Source organism: Acomys russatus, chromosome 5, assembly GCF_903995435.1.
Source record: "Acomys russatus chromosome 5, mAcoRus1.1, whole genome shotgun sequence".
NCBI lineage: Eukaryota > Metazoa > Chordata > Mammalia > Rodentia > Muridae > Acomys > Acomys russatus.
In genome coordinates, this window is record NC_067141.1 from 70397816 (window position 1) to 70421465 (window position 23650).

The following is a 23650-nucleotide window of genomic DNA, read 5'->3' on the forward strand; positions in this document are numbered from 1 at the left end:
CAATGCCATGGGTCAAATGGATCTAACAGATATCTATAGAACCTTTCACCCAAACAAGAAAGAATACACCTTCTTCTCTGCACCCCATGGAACCTTCTCCAAAATTGATCACATCGTAGGTCACAAAGCAAGCCTCAACAGATACAAGAGGATTGAAATAATACCTTGTATCCTATCAGATCACCATGCTCTTAGGCTGCAATTCAACAACAACAGAAATAACAAAAGCTTACACGTTTGTGGAAACTAAACAACTCTCTGCTAAATGACACCTGGGTCAGGGAAGAAATAAAGAAAGAAATCAAGGAGTTTCTGAAATTCAATGAAAATGAAGAAACAACATACCCAAATTTGTGGGATACATTGAAAGCAGTGCTAAGAGGAAAATTCATAGCACTAAGTGCCTTTAAAAAGAAATTGGAAACATCGCACATAAGCATCTTAACAACACAACTGGAAGCCCTAGAAAAAAAGAAGCAGAAACACCCAGAGAGTAGACGCCTGGAAATTATCAAACTCAGGGCTGAAATTAACAAATTAGAAACTAAGAAACAGTCCAAAGAATCAACAAAACCAAGAGCTGGTTCTTTGAGAAAATCAACAAGATAGACAGACCATTAGCCAAACTAACTAAAAGGCAGAGAGACAGTATTGAATCAACAAAATCAGAAATGAAAAAGGGAGACATAACAACAGACACTGAAGAAATTCAAAGAATCATAAGATCCTACTTTGAAGGCATATACGCCACAAAATTTGAAAATCTAAGGGAAATGGACGATTTTCTTGATCAAGTTCACTTGCCAAAGTTGAGTGAAGAACAGATAAACAAGTTAAATAGTCCATTTCCCCGACAGAAATAGAAGCAATCATCGATGGTCTCCCAACCAAAAAAAGCCCAGGGCCAGATGGTTTCAGTGCAGAATTCTACCAGACCTTTAAGGGCGAGCTAATACCGATACTCTTCAAGCTACTCCAAAAGATAGAAATGGATGGAAAATTACCAAATTCATTCTATGAGGCCATAGTCTCATTGATACCTAAACCTCACAAAGACTCAACAAAGAAAGAGATTTCAGACCAATTTCTCTTATGAACATAGATGCAAAAATACTACATAAAATACTTGCAAAACGAATACAGGAGCACATCAAAGATATCATTCATCATGACCAAGTAGGCTTCATACCAGGCATGCAGGGATGGTTTAATATACGAAATCCATCAATGTAATCCATCATATAAACAAACTGAAAATAAAAAACCACATGATTATCTCCTTGGATGCAGAGAAAGCATTTGATAAAATTCAACACCCATTCATGTTTAAAGTTTTAGAGAGATCGGGGATACAAGGCACTTTCCTCAACATAATAAAGGCTATATACAGCAAGCCAATAGCCAAAATCAAAGTCAATGGTGAGATACTCAAGGAAATTCCTCTCAAATCGGGAACAAGGCAAGGCTGCCCACTCTCTCCATATCTCTTCAATATAGTACTCGAAGTTCTAGCCAGAGCAATAAGACAACAAAAGGAGATCAAGGGGATCCAAATGGGAAAGGAGGAAGTCAAATTATCCCTCTTTGCAGATGATATGATAGTGTACATAAGTGACCCTCAAAACTCCACCAGAGAACTCCTAAAGCTGATAAACACCTTCAGCAAATTGGCTGGATACAAAATTAACTCAAAAAGTCTGTAGCCTTCCTATACACAAATGACAAGCTTGCAGAGGAAGAAATTAGGAAACCACACCCTTCACATTAGCCACAAGCAATATAAAATATCTAGGAGTTACCCTAACTAAGCAAGTGAAGGACTTGTATGAAAAAAATTTCAAAACTCTGAAGAAAGAGATTGAAAGATGACCTGAGAAGATGGCGTGATCTTCCTTGCTCATGGATCGGGAGAATTAACATAGTAAAAATGGCCATCCTACCAAAGCAATCTATAGATTCAATGCAATCCCTATCAAAATAACTACACAATTTTTGAAAGACATTGAAAGTTCAATTCTGAACTTCATATAGAAAAACAAAAAAGCCAGAATAGCTAAAACAATCTTGTACAATAAAAGATGCTCCGGAGGAATCTCCATACCTGATCTCAAACTGTACTATAAAGCAATAGTACTTAAAACAGCATGGTACTGGCACAGCAACAGGCTGGTTGATCAGTGGAATCGAATCGAAGACCCAGATATGAATCCACACACATATGGTCACTTGATTTTTGACAAAGAAGCCAAATCCATTCAATGGAAAAAGGATAGCATCTTCAACAAATGGTGCTGGTCTAACTGGAGGTCTATGTGTAAAAAAATGAAACTGGACCCATATTTGTCACCTTGCACAAAACTCAAATCCAAGTGGATTAAAGACCTCAACATAAAACCAGAGACACTAACTCACTTAGAAGAAAAAGTGGGAAAGAGCCTGGAACATATTGGCACAGGAGACAACTTCCTGAACAGAACACCAACGGCCCAGGCCTTAATGTCAACCATTAATAAATGGGACCTCATGAGGCTGAGAAGCTTCTGTAAGGCAGGAGACACTGTCAAGAGAACAAAGCGACAGCCTACAGACTGGGAAAAAATCTTCACCAACCCTACATCTGACAAAGGTCTAATATCCAAAATATATAAAGAACTCAAGAAATTAAACACCACCAAACCGAATAACCCAATTGAGAAATGGGGCTTGGAACTAAACAGAGAATTCTCAACAGAGGAGTATCAAATGGCTGAGAAACACTTAAAGAAATGCTCAACCTCCTTAGTCATCAGGGAAATGCAAATCAAAACAACTCTGAGATTCCATCTTACACCATCAGAATGGCTAAGATCAAAAATTCAAGCGACACCACATGCTGGCGAGGATGTGGGGAGAGAGGAACACTCCTTCATTGCTGGTGGGAATGCAAACTAGTACAGCCACTTTGGAAATCTATCTGGTGCTATCTCAGAAAAATGGGAATAGGGCTTCCTCAAGACCCAGCTATTCCACTCCTTGGAATATACCCAGAAGATGCTCCAGCACACAACAAGAAAATTTGCTCAACCATGTTCATAGCAGCCTTATTCATAATAGCCAGAACATGGAAACAGCCTAAGTGTCCCTCAGTAGAAGAGTGGATAAGAAACTGTGGTACATATACACTATGGAATACTACTCAGCTATTAAAAACAAGGAATTCCCGAAATTTGTGGATAAATGGATTGAGCTAGAAATGATCATAATGAGTGAGTTAACCCAGAAGCAGAAAGAATCAAATGGTATATACTCACTTATATCTGCATACTAGCCCAAGGGCATGTCCCACGAAAGCCTTCACTTACCAGGAAACTGGGACAGAGGGGAAGGCATCCTATTGGGACTCTAAATGAGAGACGCATGGGAGAACAGCAAAATAAAAGGATCCAGAGGGTCCTAGAAATCTACAAGTAGAACAATATGATAGGCAGATTTGGGCCCAGGGGTCCCGCTCAAACTAAGGCACCAGCCAAGGACAATACAGGAGGTAAACTTTAAACCCCTTCCCAGATCTAGCCAATGGTCAGAATATTCTCCACAGTTGAGTGGAGAGTGTGATACGACTTTCTCACATACTCTGGTGCCTCACATTTGACCATGTCCCCTGGAGGGGGAGACCTGGTGGCACTCAGAGGAAGGACAGCAAGTAGCCAAGAAGAGACTTGATACCCTATGAGAATATATAGGGGGACGTAATCCCCCTCAGGAACAGTCATAGGGGAGGGGAATAATGGGAAAATGGGGGGGGGGGAGGAATGGGAGGATACAAGGGATGGGATAAACATTGAGATGTAACAAGAATAAATTAATAAAAAAAAAAATAGAAAAAAAAAAAAAAAAAAAAAAAATTTGAAGATTTGATAATCACTACTGTTCTTCAAGATGCAAACCAAGGCATTGTAAAACAAAAGTTAAGATAAGGCAAAAGGTAAATAAAATATTTTTAGATTTTTGTTTTTAATAATTTAATAAACATATAAAATGTAATCCTAGTCACCCACCACACACACACACACACACACACACACACACACACACACACACACACATATATATATATATATATAAACTCAGGAGATATAACCATAAATAGCTCCTCAGCATGGGGTGGGGCATGAATATTGCATTTTTTACTTCCTTGTTCTTGTCTTTTATAATGTTCTATTTTTTCATTGGTCTTAAATACTGCTTGAATGGAATCTTTAGAAAATTCTTTCCAATACCTGCATCTATTAGGTTACTCCAATACTTTCTTCCAGAACTTTCAGGTTTCATGTTGAGGTCTTTGATCCATATGAGACGGGTCGCATATAATGTCTTCTTTTCTGGGATTAAGTTATTTTATTCAGTATAATTTTTCCAGTTCCACTCATTTATCTGGAAGTTTCATTATTTTATTTTTATTGACAGTTGAGTGGTATTCTCCTACATATGAGATGCCACTTTTTTCTTATTTACTCGTGTCCTGATGGAAGTCTCTATTCCACAGGTTCCTCTTAGACAGCATCAATGAACATGGATGTGCAAGTGCCTATGAACTCTGTTTGGTGCATGTGCAGGAATGGAATAACTGTCTCATATGACTGTTGTATGTCTCAATTTTTGAGAAGCTTCTAGAATATTGTCACGGTCTGGTGCAGATTCCACGCCTCACCAGCACTATGTCTGATGTCCCCTTTCTTCGCATGCAAGCCGGGATTTACTGCAGTTGTGGTTCTGATGCTGGCAGTTCTCACTGGTGTGAATAGGGCCCTAAAGTGTTTTTACTTTGCAATGCCTTGAGGGATATGAATAGTGAAGCATCGTTAAAAATGTTGTCAGTTCATGTGCATATGTTCTTCTGAGAACCTTCTGTTCCATTACATGGTCCACCACTTAAAGTCATAAACAATATGCAAATAGCTCTTAATTCATGTGTTATGAAAATCAGTTTCATACTACACCCTGCTGAGGAATCCAAAGATAAATTTTAGGGCTTTCCAACAACTCCCCTCACTTCACAGAAGCAAATATTCTATATGAATGTTTGTTTATCAGGTAAATGAAAGAAGCATAGAAGGAAAGATAACTGCCAACATTATCAAAGGGAAAAAACGCATTTAGGTACTACAAATTGTTAAGTCTCAGAAGTCTGACAAATAAAAATGGTTGGGTGGATTTAACCCATCATTCTAAGGTGGAGACAAAGCTCAAAAGCGAGAATGTAGAAATGACAGTTCTGTCACCGTGCGTGTCAGCTGATCTTTAGTTCCATATTTCACATCATAATTTATCCGCACAGTCACCTTGGAGCTACTTTAGATTTCAAAATGACCGTTCTCTTTGTCACTTGGTCATGTAATCCCACTGAGCAGGAGCAGTTTAGCAGCTGTGCTTTAGACACACCGCCTTCCCCAGCTGGCTCCTTTCTCATTGTTTCCCTAACATTCTTCTCTGAGACTCTCGTGCTTTGAAGAAGAGTGATCATCCTTGGGCTTCTGTAATGATTTCTCCTGTGCTCTCCTAAGCAATCGCTTCCTTCCCATAGGTCTGTTGCCTTCCAAGTCCAGTAACTACATGTTTCTAACAGTCGCAGTTTAGTACTAATTAATGGATCACATTCTGAAAAGTTAGGGTCAATATTGTTTTTTTTTTTTTAATTTCACATTGGCTTTTAGTTGCCCAGAACCCTTTTAGAAACAAAACCTATATCCCCTGCTGGTAATGTTTCTTGCCTCTGAATTAACTGTGCTGTTTAGGACTCCATTTTTGTTGCATTTGCTTTCTACCTGGCTATCACTCTTTGATTTGTTTGGAAAGTTTAGCCATGCTCTGAACTATTCATCTTCTCATTCTGATGAATTTTTGAGATTTCTGATAATCTGTCTCAAGTAAAGTCACTCTCTGCAGGCAGAATGTTAATATTTTACAATTGTTATTCTTGCTTTTGTTGACACATGTTAACACGTAGGTGAGCATGCTGTCATTTTTGTTTTTAAGGGTAAATTCTCATTCATTGACTTAAAACAAATGTGACCTCACATGCTTTGCCCATAAGTCTCTTTGTCACCTCCTTTGTGCAGGCTTCTTTCTGAGCTGGCTACGGTGACCCTTGCTCTGCAGAATGTCTTTTACTATTTCCGAGACCTCAGGTCTGCTGGTGACAATTCTCTCAGTTTTGACTTTCTCAAAGTACTTTTATGCTGTTTTTACTTCTGAAGAATATTTTGAACAGATGCAGAATTCTAGGTTGACCTTTGTTCCCTCTTCTAGATACTTTGAAGACAAACAAATAATTCAGTGAGACACCTGTGCAGCCAAGCCCTCCTTGTTTCCTGTCCCTACAGTTGCTTCTAAGCATTATTGTTTCCCCACTGTTATTGCCACTTAAACAGCCATTTGTGATGTGTGCTTTCCTTGTCCTATATTCTGTTTTGATTGAGCTGAAATTATTTAGTCACTTGAAATATTTTCCTTTTCTTCGATAATAAGTCACCATATAATCAAATATTGACATTAATTACGTCTTTTTAGAATAATTATTATTGTCTTTCATAAAAACATAATCTATTCTCTTTTGTGATTTTCTTTTATGCACAGCCTGCAACTGCAAATATGCTATTAAGCCTTCAGTTTTCATATTTTAATACATATTTAAATAGAGTCTACTATTTTGCAATTTCCATCTTGAAATCAGATTCACCTACATGAAATATGTCTGCACGTGTGTTCTGGTTTGTATGTGCATCTATGTTCATTCATCTTCACATGTGTGGGTACATGCTGTGACGTTGATGTTGGGTGTCTTCTTGAATCATTCTCTATATATTGACATAGGTTCTCTTTATCAATACAAAAATCAATGGTTTGGTAGTCTAGCTAGCAATCATGATCAGAGAGTCCCTTGTTCCTGCTTCTGAAATGCTGGCATTGCAAGCAGGCCATTATACTCACCCAATGTCCATGTGGGTATTGCAGACCCAAACTCTGGTGCTCACACTTTATCCACTGAAACACCTTCTCAGGTTGTTTCTCTTTCCCTCCCCACTCTTTCTCTTTCTCTCTGTAAATTAATGTATATGTGCTTATGCAAACTACAAATTGAGTAATGTAAATAAACATGTTTTTATGAAACAAGTATAATAATGCATGTTTATACTAACATGCCTCAAACATACAAATTCTTTCTAATAACATTGTCACTACTAGTATTGATTTTTTAAAGTTTCTATTACCTGATTTTCCTTTTGATTTGAGATATATGTTTTATTTCATGGCCTATCTTGAAATGTCTAAGAAGTTAGAGTATTGATTGTGTCTTTGAATATCTAGCTTTTCTTCTATTCTTTTAAGAAAATCAAATATTATTTTTCATTGACAGAAAATTTCAATTGAAGATTAAAGTGAGTGTATAGTAGTCATTTCTCAGACATACTGTGGATGACGACACAAAGCTAAGGGTCTCCAGGTTTTCTCACCGACGTCCTATGTGTTCCAGCATGTCTCTTTACTCTGACTTACCAGAAACCAAAGCATCAACTTCATCATCCTGTAACTGTTTTGTGCTTGCTTTCTGTGGTATAGATTTTTCATCGTCTTCAGAACCTCGTCCAGAACAGGTAGTTTTAGCTTGTGTTGGGGTACTGATTATTATGGCAACAAAGCCTCCCACAATAACTAGAGAGATTTCCTCACTGCAGTTTCTGAATAGCTTTTCTTCTTCCCATACTCTCCCCATGAAGGTGAGCTCCTTCTGCCTCTTCAAACTTTTATATCTTCTTAGAAGCGAGAGCCTCAGTGCTATGCTAGCCTCTCTTTCTTTAGCTCCTTAGGTTCAAATTCAGTAAATATTGTCAGACAGAGAATGGATCATGGTGCTTTTCATTAATTTTTGTTTCACTCAATATAGCATCTCATGGTGGAGAACATCCAACATCAGAAATTATGTTGAATGTTTTTTATATTTCTATTCTGATTAGTGTCTACTTGTCTATATCATATAGTGAACCAACAGTAAAGAACTAGATTTTAAAGGCAATAATTTTCCATCCCATTATTGGAAACTTACTCTCTAGCAGTGAAAATTATTCTACGATGGTTGATTATTAGCATTCTAGAACCACACTATCTTCCAAGCTTTATTTTCTTTCATCAGCACTATTATATGGGTTGGTCAATTAACCACTAATTTAATTTAACCTCCAATTTCTAATGTAATACTTTATACTAATTATCCAACCACCTTTTATACCTTAATTCTCTCCTTTCTATAACCTGTATTTATTCTATTCTCTTGTTTCATATGAGTGAGAACATGTAATATTTGTCTTTCTGTCTGTGGCTTATTGAATGTCAGTGGTCTTCATTTACATCAATGCTGCCACAGAAAGCATATTTTTTATACATTCTTCTGTTGTAAATGTAAGTTTGATTAAATACATTGACTAGCAATACCTTTCATAAAGACCCAGTCTGTTTGGATTGACATTTTTTATAAAAGGATGTAAAAGTAAACATTTATAAAACTTTAGCCTCTTGTAATTTCATCATGACCCAACTTACCTAATGGAGAGAAGAGATAAACTCTAATTGGTTCTAGTTTTCTACAGTAAGGAATGGAAATATCCAATTTCAGTACTCCCTAGCCATCATTTTCATTATGAGTCAAAATGTACAGAGATGGGGAGAAGAGGAGGAAGAAGAGGAATAAAGAAAGAAATACTGAGAAATACCAGAAAATTCCACTTCCTAGAAGTTTAGGTTTACCCAGAAAATGTTCCACCACACAACAAGGACATATGCTCAACCATGTTCATAGCAGCCTTATTCATAAAACCAGAACCTGGAAACAGCCTAAATGCTCCTCAGTTGAAGAATGGATAAAGAAACTGTGGTACATTTACGCTACGGAATACTACTCAGTTATTAAAAACAAAGAAATCCCGAAATTTGTGGACAAATGGAAGGGACTAGAGAGGATCATAATGAATGAGTTAACACAGAAGCAGAAAGACTCATATGGTATATACTCACTTATAATTGGGCACTAGCCCAAAAGGCATGCCCCACAAAAGTCTTCACTTACCAGGAGATTGGGATAAATGTGAGGGCATCCTACTGAGACTCTAGGTAGAGAAATATAGGAGATGGAGAAATAGAAGATCCCAGAGGGTCCTAAAAACCTACAAGAAGAACATCATGATGGGTGGATCGGGGCCCAGGGTGTTTTGACCAAACTATTGCACTAACCAAGGACAATACAAGTAGTAAACATCGAACCCCTACTCTGATCTACCCAATGGACAGGACATTCTCCACAGCTATGTGCAGAGTGGGGAATGACTTTGACATGAACTCTTGTGCTCCATCTTTGACCTTCTCCCCTTGGTGGTGAGGCTTGGTGGCACTCAAAGAAAGAATAAGCAGGCTACCAAGATGAGACCTGATAGCCTATGACCATATAGTGGGGGAAGAGGTCCCCCTCAGTCATACACCTAGGGGAGGGAAATAGGGTAAAAGCAGAAGGGAGGGAGGAATGGGAGGATACCAAGTAATGGCATAACAATTGAGTTGTAATAAAATTTTAAAAAATCATGTCTCATTCTCCACAGTTATCCTTTACATTTCTGAGGGCTTCCTTAACACAATTACTTTACTTCTGTACAATAAAATATTAAAAGAAAACTTGAGAAGAAAAACCTCTTAATCCATAAAGAACTTCAACATTACATCCAATTACTTATAACCCATCTAAGCTGACCTTTGTTCAATACCTATGAATACAATTTAAAATTTAGTAATAGAGTCTGTGCTTGTCATCCTGGTGTGAGAGATAGCTATATAGGCAGATTTCTAGAGAGACAACCAGCATAGCTGGTTTGTGAGCTTTAGGACAGTAATGGACCCCATCACAAAACAGAAGCTGGAATGTTACTTATAGTTGTCCTCTGCTGTCTTAGCAAATTGGACATTGTGTTTATGTTCAACATTCACTATTAGAGACTACATTTTATGCAATAAAAGTTACCTAGAGTATTGTCATTTATGTTTATTTAATAAATAGACTATATTCTATTTTATGTCATTAAACACAGGACAAGCTAAAAGTATTGGTAGTCAGAATGCTACTGAGGAAAATGATAATCTTAGAGATAAAGTGAGGAATAAGGTAACAATGATATAGATATTGAAACACAAAGGCAGGTAAAAAAAGAAGGCTTGCAAATGGGTATGAGATAGCCAAAGTCACTCTAAAGTAGGATGAGCTGATCTCTGAAATAAATGAGAATGCAGGGCAAGCACACACCAACTCCCATGAAGCAAACTCTGTTGTTGAGAAGTACAAACAAGCTATCATTGGTCTTTCTAGTAGTGTACGTTTAGATTTATGGGTAGTTATAGCTTTATATGTATTAACTCAACTAAGGCATATAATTAAATTAGGCTAAATTGTGGGTAAGTTTGTTTCCAACAAAGTCTATGACTATTCTGGAAAGGACAACATCTCAGATGGCCTTTTATATGGACAATAGAATGAGTAATTATAAACCAGAACTTAACTGAAGACTTGCCCAACTTGAGATCCAACATGCAGGAGAGAGCCAACTGGTGACACTTTTAAAAATTAATATTTATTTTTAATTTTTACATACACATTTATAATATTACATATGTATAATAAACTACATACAGGAAGAAGAAGCAAGAAAGAATCAGGAATTATATTAATATTACTACTTTCATAGTGTTTTGGCTATTTGTATTTGGCAGCCTTAAAGAAAACATCTTTCCTATCTTGGTGAATCTAAAATTCTGAATCTAAATCACTATCTATCATATCTCATCTCTATCAACATAAACTATCTATCTAACCCTAAAACATCTTAACCCTGAAACAGCTAAGCTTAATTGTACAACTAAATTATCTAGTCTTCAACTCTAGCAGAGATTGAGAAGGAATAAAATTAATTACTTGAATAAACAGGAAGTACAGGTTAGCAACTTCCAAAGTGAAAAAAATGACGGAGACAATTTGCTGCCCAGTCACCCAAAACTCTCTATAACATTGGAGCATCATCTTCAGCCTTCTGTCCCAGTATATCTGACAGACATATTTGTGAGGCAGGAACTATTAAGGACTTGCCCACCCTGTCTTGGCAGAGTTTGGCTGTCAACTCTGCCTGCATCCAAACTAGCCCATTTTTAGGCATAATTCTGTCTGTGGCAGGAATGAAGACATTTTGTTCAGTGGCTTGTTTGCCACATTTGAATCCATCTTCATAAGGAGGTTCTTTGATGCTCATCATCTTTGAGGTAATCTGGGTGTTGCCAGGAGTTAACTTGTCTTATTGCCAATGAACATTTAAAATAGTAAAAACATCTTTAAATGCCATATGCTTTCTGCCTCTGAGGTTTTTGAAGACTGTATCTAACTATTTTACCTTACCTATCTATAGAATCATATCTATCTATTAAACCTAATGTATATTATTGTAATATAAATAGACTAGTTATTGACATGATAATGATTTGACCCATTACATTATATTTTTAAAGAAAGGAAATATTTTCCTCCAAATATTGATTCTTGTCATTAGGATATCTCAGTATAACTGTGTCACTGGAAACAAACAAACAAAAAAAAAAAAAAAAAAAAAAAAAAAAAAAACTTTTAACTACAAAGGAAGTATTTTTGGGCACTAAAGAACAAGTTTACAATGTAAGCTTCTGTTTCTCTTTCTTGACTATGTGCACATAGTAAATATACACTGCTTACATATTCAAGATCATCAGAATTGGACAAATTGCTGAAAGCCCATAGAATAAAGCATTGTAAGAGGTTGGAATAGAATTGATAGGACCTCATAGGTCATCTGTGTGATTTGGTATTATCTGTATAGGTGATTATTGGCCAGAGTACAGCATTCACCACTTTAGACTTTATTTTTTTAATACTTTTATTTTTTACACATGTATAAAACAAACCACATACAGCAGGGAGAACCATGTGACAATCATGAGAATAATGAGTTCTATACATGTTACATTCATAGTGACTTGGCCACTGCATTCGTCTCATTTGAAGAAAGTGTCTTTCCTGTCTTGTCATGTCATTGCTATAGAATTTAGTATATTGATACAAAACATGGGCATGTCAAATAATTGGCAGATTTTAACACAAGAATATATATCCTAAGTCTAACAGACAGATATGACTCTATCGATATATGAGGTAAAATAGTTGAATAAGGTCCTCAAAAGCCTACATTTCTTCAACAACAAGACAAGTTAACTCCTGACAACACGCAGCCAACCTCAAAGAAGATGATGAGCATCAAAGAGCTTCCTTATGGACATGGCTTCAAAGGTGGCAAAATAGCCACTGGGCAAAATGTTCTCAGTCCTGCCACAAACAGAATCTGCCTAAAAATGGACAACTTAGATGCAGGCAGAGTGGACAGCCGCACTCTGCCAAGTCAGGGAAAGCAAGTCCTCAATAGTTTCTGCCCTGCAGACAAGTCTGGCAGAAATATTAGGCCAGAAAGCTGAAGATGAGTCTCCAACGTTATAAAGTGTATTGGGTGACTGGTCAGGAAGTAAACTGTCTTAACTCAATTTGTACAGTTTGGAAGCTACTAACCCACATTGCTAGTTCACTTAAGAATTTAAGTTGTATTCCTTCTCAAGTCTCTAAGGGGCATTGAAGACAAGATAGTATAGTTTTACAACCAAGTTTAGTTGGTTAGGGGACAAGATCGTTTTAGATCAAGATAAAGAAGTTAAGCTATTAGAGTTGAGATATTGAATCTCATTCAGAAATTTAGACCCATTAAATTATTAATGATAGTCTGCTCTGCTTGCAAACTGGAACCTAGCATAACTGTCTTCTGAGAGGGTTCATTTGGCAGCTGATAGGCCAGCTTAGGGAGTTCTGTGGAAGTGTGTTGGAAGGATTGAGAGAGCTGGAGAGATAAAGAGCTCCACAAGAAGACCTACAGAGTCAACTAATCTGGGCCCATGGGGCCTCACAGGGACTGAACCACCAACCAGAGAGCATGCATGGGCTGTTCCTAGGCCACCTACACATAGTAACAGATGTGCAGCTTGGTCTTCATGTCGGTCTCCTAACCCTGAGAATAAGGGCTGTCTCTGACTCTGTTGCCTGCCTTTGGATCTCTTTTTCATAGCTGGAATGCCTTGTCAGGCCTAGGTGGGTGAAGATTTTCTTTTTCCTGCTGCTACTTGTGGTGTTAGGGTGGGTTGGTACCTTTGGGGGTCCTTCCCTTCTCTGAGAAGAAAGAAATGAAGGAATTTGGGGAGGAGGATTTGAGAGTGGCACTGGGACTGGGAGGAGAAGCAACACTTTGCCACCCTGCTGTGCTCTTTTCCTTTCACTCTGGAGCTTGCAGGCTGCACCTGCTTTCTGCTTTTGCTTTCTCACATGGTGATATAAACCTTTATTCTTTGCTTCCTTTTCCCATGTCAAGGTGCCAACTCTGTTTTCAAAGCACAAAAACCAAGATTACTGGGATTGAGATCAGAGAAATTGTGGGGCAAGGCATAACTTTCTTCTACTACAAGTACTGATCTGCTATTTCTATGTTTTTTTTTTTTTTCTGTGTCCTCAAAACAAAGTTCTGTGAAAATAGAACAAAAAAAGAATTCGGCTGTAAAAACAATGATAACAACTATGAAATTGCAAAATTGTATAATAATCAGAACTGAATTCATAAGCAAATTTACAAGTCAACATTTGAGACTTGCCTTCTCCTGGTCTTTCTCCACCTTCCCTCCCACCTTCAGTTCTTTCCCCCTCTCTGTCCCTCTCCCTTTCCCCACTAATCTATTAACCAAAAACCATTCATGGATGCTACCCAACTTAATGGATGAAGTACAATACACTAATGAAAGGAGCCACCTAAGAACAATACATGAGCCTTAAATAAACAGAACAGCACAGCCAGCAGATAGAGATAGATACAGTACCAACAATTTTGTGCTTGGAAATTACAAGTTATCTAGTGGGGATTTCAAAATAATAATAATAATAATAATAATAATAATAATAATAATAATAATAATAATAATAATAATAATATAGCAATCAATAGATTTGAACTGAGTGTTCAAAAGTATCAAGGAGAAATATTGATTGAAATATGAGGAGTCAGGCATAGTTCACAAAAAAACTGTGTTTTGTAGTGAATAATACCTACAATAGCATACCAGCATAAAGAGTGATTATTTATTTAACAAAACATTTTTAAAATCTAGATTGGATGTTTTCAAGTCGACTTGGTTAGGTGAGAATTATTTATCACTATATCCATATTATCTCAACCTAGGTATGCCTAAAAAAGAAATAGCTGACCCTCTTACGCTCTTGGGCTGAGCATGAAGCTTTGAATCTCAGAACAGTAAGCGTGTCCATTGGGCTTTGAGTATAGTCAGCTTTGCATTTGGCTTGTGTTCCAGGCTGCTCACCTAGAAGGCAGGAGATGTCTGGTACACACCCCCACATAAAAACACTGTGGTGATTTTACATGGCATCACAGTGTCCTTTAATCTCTTGAACAGCTCAGCCATTTTACTGGTGGATACTGGTTGGATTTGCAGATTTCACTAGAGTTCTGACCTATATAAACAAAACCAGTCCCTCAGGGCTAATATTAAGCATATCACCTATAGTTTTCTGTTCATTCCCAAGTTTTATTACCCCAGATACAGTTAGGGAGCTATCATTTAAACTAAATCGCTTATTCCAATAATACCCCCAGTCCATTACCAAAACCTCAAGAGATTCTAAAGCTGCTATGAAAACTTGTTCTACTGTAGGAAGAGACTGAAATGGGTTTATCAGTCTGAGGAGATTTGGTAAGGTGGATCACACTGCTCAAGGTGGGAGTAGAACAGTATTAGCATCTTCTAGTTTTCACCCAAGAATTAATTGTGGGGAGGCTAGAAACCATAAGTAAATTGTTAAGAGCAGATGAAGTCCTTGGTGAGGGCATATTGTTGTCTTGGGATAAGTCAAGAACCAATCAATGCCTTAGACCCATGGGAAAGAGGCAAAGTATTCAGGTAAGGCTTAGAGGAGTAGTATAGCCTTCTGGTACAAACGCAATGTTGAACTTGTAAGTTTGAGTCTTTATAAACTCTTGAACAGTGTGTGTAGAAGTAAGTAACCAAAGCTTTTCTCCCCAATGGTCACCACTTGAGACTGCTTACCTACAGACACCGCTTAGATGGTTGGCTATGTAAGCCGACTCTAACAGCAAGGGAAAGCCTGCCTGGGACTCCCTTAGTAATCTTTGTATACTTTGTAAACTTTGTAAACCCTCAAAGCAGGAAAGTGGCCAGGCCCCAGCCTGAGGAGCTCCAGGAGCCAAGCCTCGTCCCCAGACTTCTCTAATGGCCCTAAATCTCAATTTCTTTAGTTGTCATTTCTAACCCCGAGGTGGGAGAGTGCCCAGGGCCCACACTACAAGAAAAATCCACCAATCTCTGAGCCCCCTGCCCCCCAGATTATGACTAAAAATACCACCAATCTTCACCCTGGAAATCTATGCCCTTGAAAGCTCTACCCCAAAAGAAATCCTACGAAATCTCACCTACTGTTCAATTCCCCGCTGTCTTCTCTTGGAAGCCTAGTCAGCAACCCCTGAATTCATCCCTCTACAATCTGGATTCATCCCTCTCAGTAAATCTCATAAAAGAGATTTACTGCCCAATGTGACACTTTCATCAGAAGAAATCATGAAGCAAAGAAGGGAAAAAGTGTAATGTGACTGAGGCTCCTTCCTGAGCTCCTGAGTTCAGCCTGGGATACCCTACCCTGGGAGCTGCAACATTGAAGAAGAGTAGCTTCAAAGGGGAGTTGTTACATTGTCGTGCTCCAGATCAACCAGTAGTGCTCCAGATCATCCAGGGATATCCTCTCTCACCGCTACAATGCCTCCATTGTTGGGGCTTCCTCTCAGAGCTGTGTGGTTCCTGGCCTTCTGTGTCTCAGGGTATCTGTCCGTTGGGACACTGTTCCACCTCAGAGCTGTGTTTCCTGAACTTCCAAGTCTAAGACTGCCATTCTATTCTAGCAGGAATGCAAAGAGTAGCTAACAACTTTTTCATATGTTGTACTTAATAAGCATTCTGGGTTTCTGGGTTGTGTTATTTGGTGGGTCACCATCAGATTTTGCACAGTCCACCGGACTCCAGCTTTTTGGTGTTTTTTTTTTTTTCTCATACCCTTACTGCCCAGTCAAGTTCCATTTGCACTGGATACAGTGTTATTAAATTGATTCTTAAAGTCTCAGAGGCTGAAATGAATGACAAGCCACTAAGTGATGATGGATCACACTGTGGGTTTCTGTTGGAAAGACACAAAACTCTTCTCTTTCGATCAAACACTTACTTTAGATGTGAACTTACCTTCCCGAGAGTAAGGATTCTGCTAAACCCTTGACAGAAGAGGAGGAGAATAATATAACCAATGTCATACATGCTACACAACATTGATTGTAGCCAGAAAACTCATTGTATAGAAGACAGAAACATTTCTTCAGATTAAAACTTGCAGGATTTGTTGACCTAATGACATCCTCCCTTTCTGCAAATAGCTGGCCTCACACAATACTACTGGGGTCAATTTAAGAAGTACTATGGTGCCAGACAATAGTACTTTTAATTTCACATCTTCTAGAATGCATTATGTTTATTTTTTATTTTATGACATATAAATATTTCTACCATTCCATTATTTATGATCTCATTTATCCATAAATGTAGAATGTGCAGCACTTTATTTTTACAGTTTACAGTACATTGGGGAAGATTTTATACTTACAATATACTTAAAAAACCAAATTTGGAATCAGTAGAAATGGAAATTTTGTTTACAATGAAAGAGATACTTCTAAAGGTAAAAACAATATTTTTTTCTATAAAATTATCTTTTATATCTGGCACATGACAGATTTTGATGCCAATGAAAAGATAACTTCATATTTTAGGCATGATTGATCTTGATTTCAAGATGTTAAAAAGAGTTGCCAGTCATGAAGTGAAGGCTGTCAGTAGCACAGTTCTTTCAGGACTGATTGGCAGCTGAATCATGGCCAGGTGAAGTGTTATTGAAATGCAAAATATGTAGATATTAAAATTTAAAAAACAGATTCAAAGCATGAGCATTTGACCAATTAAAAATGAAACTTTTAGTAGAAAGTAATATTTCTGTGTTTTGACAATATTGTTTTGCATAGGTATTGCTAGTTTGGGGATATAAGTTGTTTGTCTTGGGTTCAGATTCAAGTCCTGTCTGCAGCTGGTGAAACCATGGAAAAGTAACTGGATTATAAGAGCATTAATATTATCAATGGGTCAGTTCAATGCTAAGTTCAAAGCTAACCTGGTTGTTATGAAGTGGACCCTGTTCGAAGAAGAAGGTCACAAGAACAAGATTTTGAATGGTATATTTTTCTTGGCCCCATTTCCTCTATTTATTTCATGGCTGCCATGAGGTGAGATACTTCCTCATGCTAGGTCCTCCCCAGTGCTATCTATGACTCCCTGTGCTAGATTCTCCCCAGTGCTATCTATGATTCCCTGTGCTAGGTCCTCCCCAGTGCTATCTATGATTCCCTGTGCTAGGTCCTCCCCAGTACTACCTATGATTCCCTGTGCTGGGTACTCCCCAGTGCTATCTATGATTCCCTGTGCTGGGTACTCCCCAGTTCTATCTATGATTCCCTGTGCTAGGTCCTCCCCAGTGCTATCTATGATTCCCTGTGCTAGGTCCTCCCCAGTGCTATCTATGATTCCCTGTGCTGGGTACTCCCCAGTTCTATCTATGATTCCCTGTGCTAGGTCCTCCCCAGTGCTATCTATGATTCCCTGTGCTAGGTCCTCCCCAGTGCTATTTATGATTCCCTGTGCTGGGCACTCCCCAGTGCTATCTATGATTCCCTGTGCTGGGTACTCCCCAGTTCTATCTATGATTCCCTGTGCTGGGTACTCCCCAGTGCTATCTATGATTCCCTGTGCTGAGTACACCCCATTGCTAGCTATGTTTTGTAACAGGCCTGAAGTTAAGAGAGCCTACAAGCCACACACTGAAACTCTTGAAGCTGTGATTCAAAATTATTTCTTTAGTCATATTTTTTCAGAAATGATATAGTGATGATAATGAACTGAACAAACATCCCATTATTTTGTTTAAAAGCTTTGTTATCAAACATTGGAAAATAAAGTTTTTTTTTTTCATTATAAAATCTATTTATAATTTAGATAAATACTGCCTTGATAATGGTGGAAGAAACTGAACTTTTCCTTTCTATAACATGAAAATTTTTTTAAATAGAATCATGGGAAGAATTATAAAGTAAATATAACTAAAATGAACCTTTTTTTTACATTTTTCCTCATCGTTATATTTTTATTGTTTGGGAATTTTGTACAATGTACCTCCATCACTCCCAAGTCCCATTCCTCCCAGGCCTATCCTCCCATCTTGTGCACATCCCTGAAAAACAAAAAAAGCACCAATTCCAATTTGTGTAAATGCGATTTTTATTCACCAGAGGTAACTGTTGTCTCACAGGCTTACCACTGAATACCTAAGTAGTGTTTTTCTAGTTCTTTCTGAACTCTGGTATCTGGTTAAGCTCAGCTCTTTTGGCTCAAAATTCTCTCCAAGCTGACTGATTCAACCTGGCTTCTCTCAGCTTCTCACTGAGTTGCTTGAATGACACTTAACTGATTAACTGACCTCAACTCAGCTGACCTGCTGCCAACAGACAGCTTTACTGAACTGCCTGCTCAGCTGAACTGTTGGAACTGACATGGCCTGATTCACCTCTCTGCTCCCTATACTGCTCTCCTAAGTCTCTTCTCTTTCCCATTCTCATGAGAATTGGGCAGATCCTATCTCAGTCTGTCAAATCTTTCTCTGGTTTGTCACTTTGCCCCTCAATGAGATGTCACTTTCATACATGGCCGCTTCCTTCCACAAACTAACTTTACCTTCATTGTTTGGGATTAAAGTGTATATAAAGGACTCTCCATATTCCAGCTAGAAGGAGTAAAGATGTGTCATTCCAACATCAGAAAGATGTCATAAAGCATTTTTGTGACTATAGCTTAACGTTTCAAAATGAACTCCTTTTTAGTTATCTGAGTACATATAAATTTAAGTAGAAATATCTTCAGTAGAATACAAAATTACATACCAAAAAATGTGGGACCTGTTAAATCTGTGTCCATTATGGTGTACACCCCACAGCTAAGCAAAGCCTAGACCTCCAGTGGCTGGAATAATGCACCTCTTCTAACATGTTGATTTTAAAGACCTGGACTCTGATTCTGCAATGATATAACGTTCCATTACCTTAAACCACCCAAATTTGCAGAGACTTACATCACACTCTAGGAAACTAGCTCCTTATATCTTCCTGTGTTTGAGGGGTGTATCTGATGAAAACTGAAGCTGGCTATTGTCTTAAGAGGCTGGCTAACAAAAGATGTACCTCTCTCAGTTCAGACACAGCAGTCCTCACATGATTGGATGCCTGGACAGTGTGCTTTCCTGACAGCTGATGGAAGTGAACACCAGAAGTCCCCACCTATTAGACAGAGCAGAACGTGTTGCATGGAACTCTCCTCAAAATCCGCATATCTGGGTTTACTTAGGCTGTCAGACATACGTTCTCCCAGCGACGATCTGAGTTACTTTTGGGGGTGAGTCAATTGTAACCTTTATCTTTGAAGCTTACTCTCTCTTCTACACATTCACATCTGAGAGTGCAACATGAACAGCTTCGTCTATGTCAGCTCTGTGGTAAAATCCTCAGCATGTACACTCAAAAGAGATTCTCATGTTCATATGGCAGTTTTTGAACATGAGAAACGAATATTTCTGTTGGTTTTAAGTAATAAAAAATAACAAATGTGTTTTTTGATCTCCCAGTAACTATGGTTAAACTGCATTTTAATTTAGTTAATTTTCAGAAATGCCGTAAGGCACATACAACAACATTAATTCAAGCTCATCTGATGAAGAAGTAAAGGTAAAGCTGATGCTTGTAAGGGAATATTCTCAAAGTCACAAAGAACTGGGACTTCTGTCTGCAAAAGATCTAGAATTTAATTTTCCTTTACATAGTTTTAAAGTATTTCTAGAACATAGATCTTGCTTTAAAAAATGAAAAGATATCTAGATTAGAGTAACAAAAGTTCATGCTAGCAGATGGTAGATATAAATGTCTGTCTTTTTTCTACTGTGTTGGGAATTGAAGATAGGTCCTGGCATGTTAGGAAAGCACTCTACACTTACTTAGCTGCCTTCCATGCCCATAACACACACATTTCATTGCAGAAACTAGACCTGAACAAAGTCACTAAATAGCACGATGGATCTGCATTTACCGTTCACATTCATTTAGAATGCTGACACAATAAATCCCCATTGTTTCAGTCACCTAGTTGGTGGCATCACCTTGTAACAAATCCAACAGCATAGAAGAGTTGTAAAGAAGGAATTAATAATTTTCTCTTGAGGAACAGAGGCCATATGTCCTACATGCAGGTTCCAAAACACTTGTAGTTGGCTTATGTTAACTTACGGAACATCTGAAGCATAAAAATACATTTAAAAAGTAATTATTGAGAGGTGACAGCTGCAGTACCAAGCCCAGAGATATGTATGCTCATAATTTGATGAGTTTTATGCTGAATAATGCTGTGAATAACTTGGTGTGACATTAATTAACATCTTAACAGGAGAATTACAAAGTTACAATTAAATTTTCCAAATAAATTTCATAAGAAAAAAATCACTTAAATCCCCAACCTGCATAATTTGTCAACAGGATTGCTGTGTCAGGATTAATTAAAATATCTACCACCCCAACACAAAGCTTTGTAGAAAGCCTGTAAATGATGTTTTTTGTAGATCAGATGTAGACCCTGCCACTAAGTAGTACCCACTCCTGACCTATCCTTAGTGTTCCCATGTATTTTTAGATCACTATAATATTCTGAAATTTGGATACACTTCTCAATAAAAATTAATTTCTTACTGATACCATTTATGAAGCAAGAAATGTATAAAAACACTTCAGTGCATTATTTATTAAGAAGTTGGTAGAAGTTGTCTCATTTTAGAGATGGAAAAGTTGAGGTGTTCTGAGTTCTGGTGCTTGTCCATTTTCTCACAGCAGGAACTGGTAGAATCAGAGTTGAAAACTTTACTCATCTTAGTGCAACAATAATTTTTTTCCATTACTGCTTTAATAGCTACGTTCTTCTAGTATCACGGAGAGACAGAAACTCAATAGATTTCTTATTACATATTTCATGTCCATTAAAACATGCAATGGCATTCACTTGAATTTTTCTAATAGCCACATTGAGAAGAGGCAAAATAGACTGGTGATTTGTAGTTCCCTACTGCATTTTACTGAACCATATATTCCAAATACCACATCAACACATTAGCAATTTCAATAGTTAAAATACTGTGCGTTTCACAATTACAACACACTAAAATTTAACCAGGTTCATGTCTTCCATTTTTAGAAGTCATTTGTGACTTTTGAATATTATTCTGGTTAGAGAAGCTTTGAACAAGGAAGTTAGGAATCCCCCGGGGGTGTTGAGAGCAAATGCCAATAGGAAGATAATAGTCAATATAATAGTGCATTATCAAATTGCCAGTTATAGTTGTTTTTTTCCGATTGAAAAGTGACTGGCAGTCGTGTCTAAAAAGACTAGCTGAAGTAGCAGGCAATGAAACAGCTCTGTGACTAAAGTTTCAGTAATTCATTGATGGAAGAGATGTCATGAGTGAGCGTGTGCATGATGCTTGGTGACTGAGTTTCATTTCAAGAAGGATTGGTTCTGCAAAAAAAGCACTATTTGCTTATGAAGAGGAAATGTTTCCGATATTATTGGTTAAAAAAAATCATATTATAGGTTGGGAAATCCATTCCTATTTCCTACTCATGTGACTAAAATCAATAAGAACTGCAAGCTAACAGTTGAAATCTGGACACTGTTTTGTGCACAACATCATGTTCTGATTGCTTAAATCCTATTATCAGATATAGGTGTTTAGTCACTTTTTTCCAGAAAATTTTCAAATCAACACAGCCTGTAGGTGTTCAGAGATTTAAGTCTTAAAAGGACATGTGGCTCTACACTTTCTTAAATATTAGGAAAGTTGCATTATTAGCTAAAGGGTTTTTTGTTTTCTTTAGGCTATGTGAGAATCACTCTGTTGTTATTCAAATTCTCCTGATTAAGAACTCATGTGTTCTCTGGTGCAGGATGATAGTCTCTAACTAGTCACTTAGACCTTTTATCCTCCTGATCGCTAATTTGGAGTGCCAATAGCTGACGTAAGAGAGAGATGAACAGTTTTATATAGTCCAACAGGTAAGCTATGTGGTTACTGAGAAAACTCACCCAATACAAAGGACAATTGTTATCACCCTGAATTGCTCATTTATCCTGTATATTGGAGTCTCACAATATTAACTGTATACTATTCCTGGGATAGTATGTGTGTGTGTGTGTGTGTGTGTGTGTGTGTGTGTGTGTGTGTGTGTGTGTCTGTGTATGTGTGTGTGTTTCTGATTAAAGATTCCCTCAATTCTAGGATATTGAACATCTACAAATACCAGCCTACATTTTTACAGTTGTTATTTAGTAAAGTCTAATAAATTCATAGATTTGTCTTAGAGTCATTTCTTTAACGTATTTTAATTTATCAAACAGAAAATCTAGTTATTTGAGAAATTCAAAACATATAAAAGATGGTTTACTGAAACATATTCTTATCTACCATGTTCTGAAAACTAAGAATCCTTGAATTAAAAAATAAAAAAATCATTTTGTTATAAGCTACTAAGGCAGATGAATTATACTCCAACAAACAACAATTTCATTCTCTGATGGTGTGCTGACTACAGAGCTTAAGCTTAATGCTTACCACGATTTTTTTATGAGAAAGAGCTGGATTAATAATTTATACATAGAAACTGGATTTTTTTCACTGTATTATCTGAATAGGAACAAACCTGCTTTATAGTAGAATCAGAGTTAATCTTATTTTCTGTGATCTAGATTTTTATTGTTCAAAAAGATTTGTAATTCCATTTCATTAAAACTACTGAGAAGTCACAACAGTAATAAGACGGATCTGGATCTTCCTAAAGAACCTCTTCCTTTATGACTTTTTCATATTTTTGAAACAGTGATAATAAAATCTTCATGTCTTATACAATCCAAAATACGATGATTTTAGAAAGATTTAGGCTTCTAAAATCCTTTTAACTTTTGGAACATCTATAAGGCCTTAGAAAGTAAATATTCTAAAAAGGGACTAAGGGAAGATACCAAACAGAATTCCGTTTTCACGTTAACTGTCCTTGGGGACAGTTGTTGCCTTAAGGATGATACCAGCGTTAATTAGTGGAAAGCAGTGATCAGAAAAAAATAAAAATTTATAATGCTTTCAACACATTCTCACCAGATATGTCATCTTTAAAAGCAAGTTTTGAAGACAACTAAAATAATGCTGAAGTTTAGCCTAGGCCCAGTGTACTTCTGAACCTTGATAAGTCTTCCTTGGCCTCTGTCG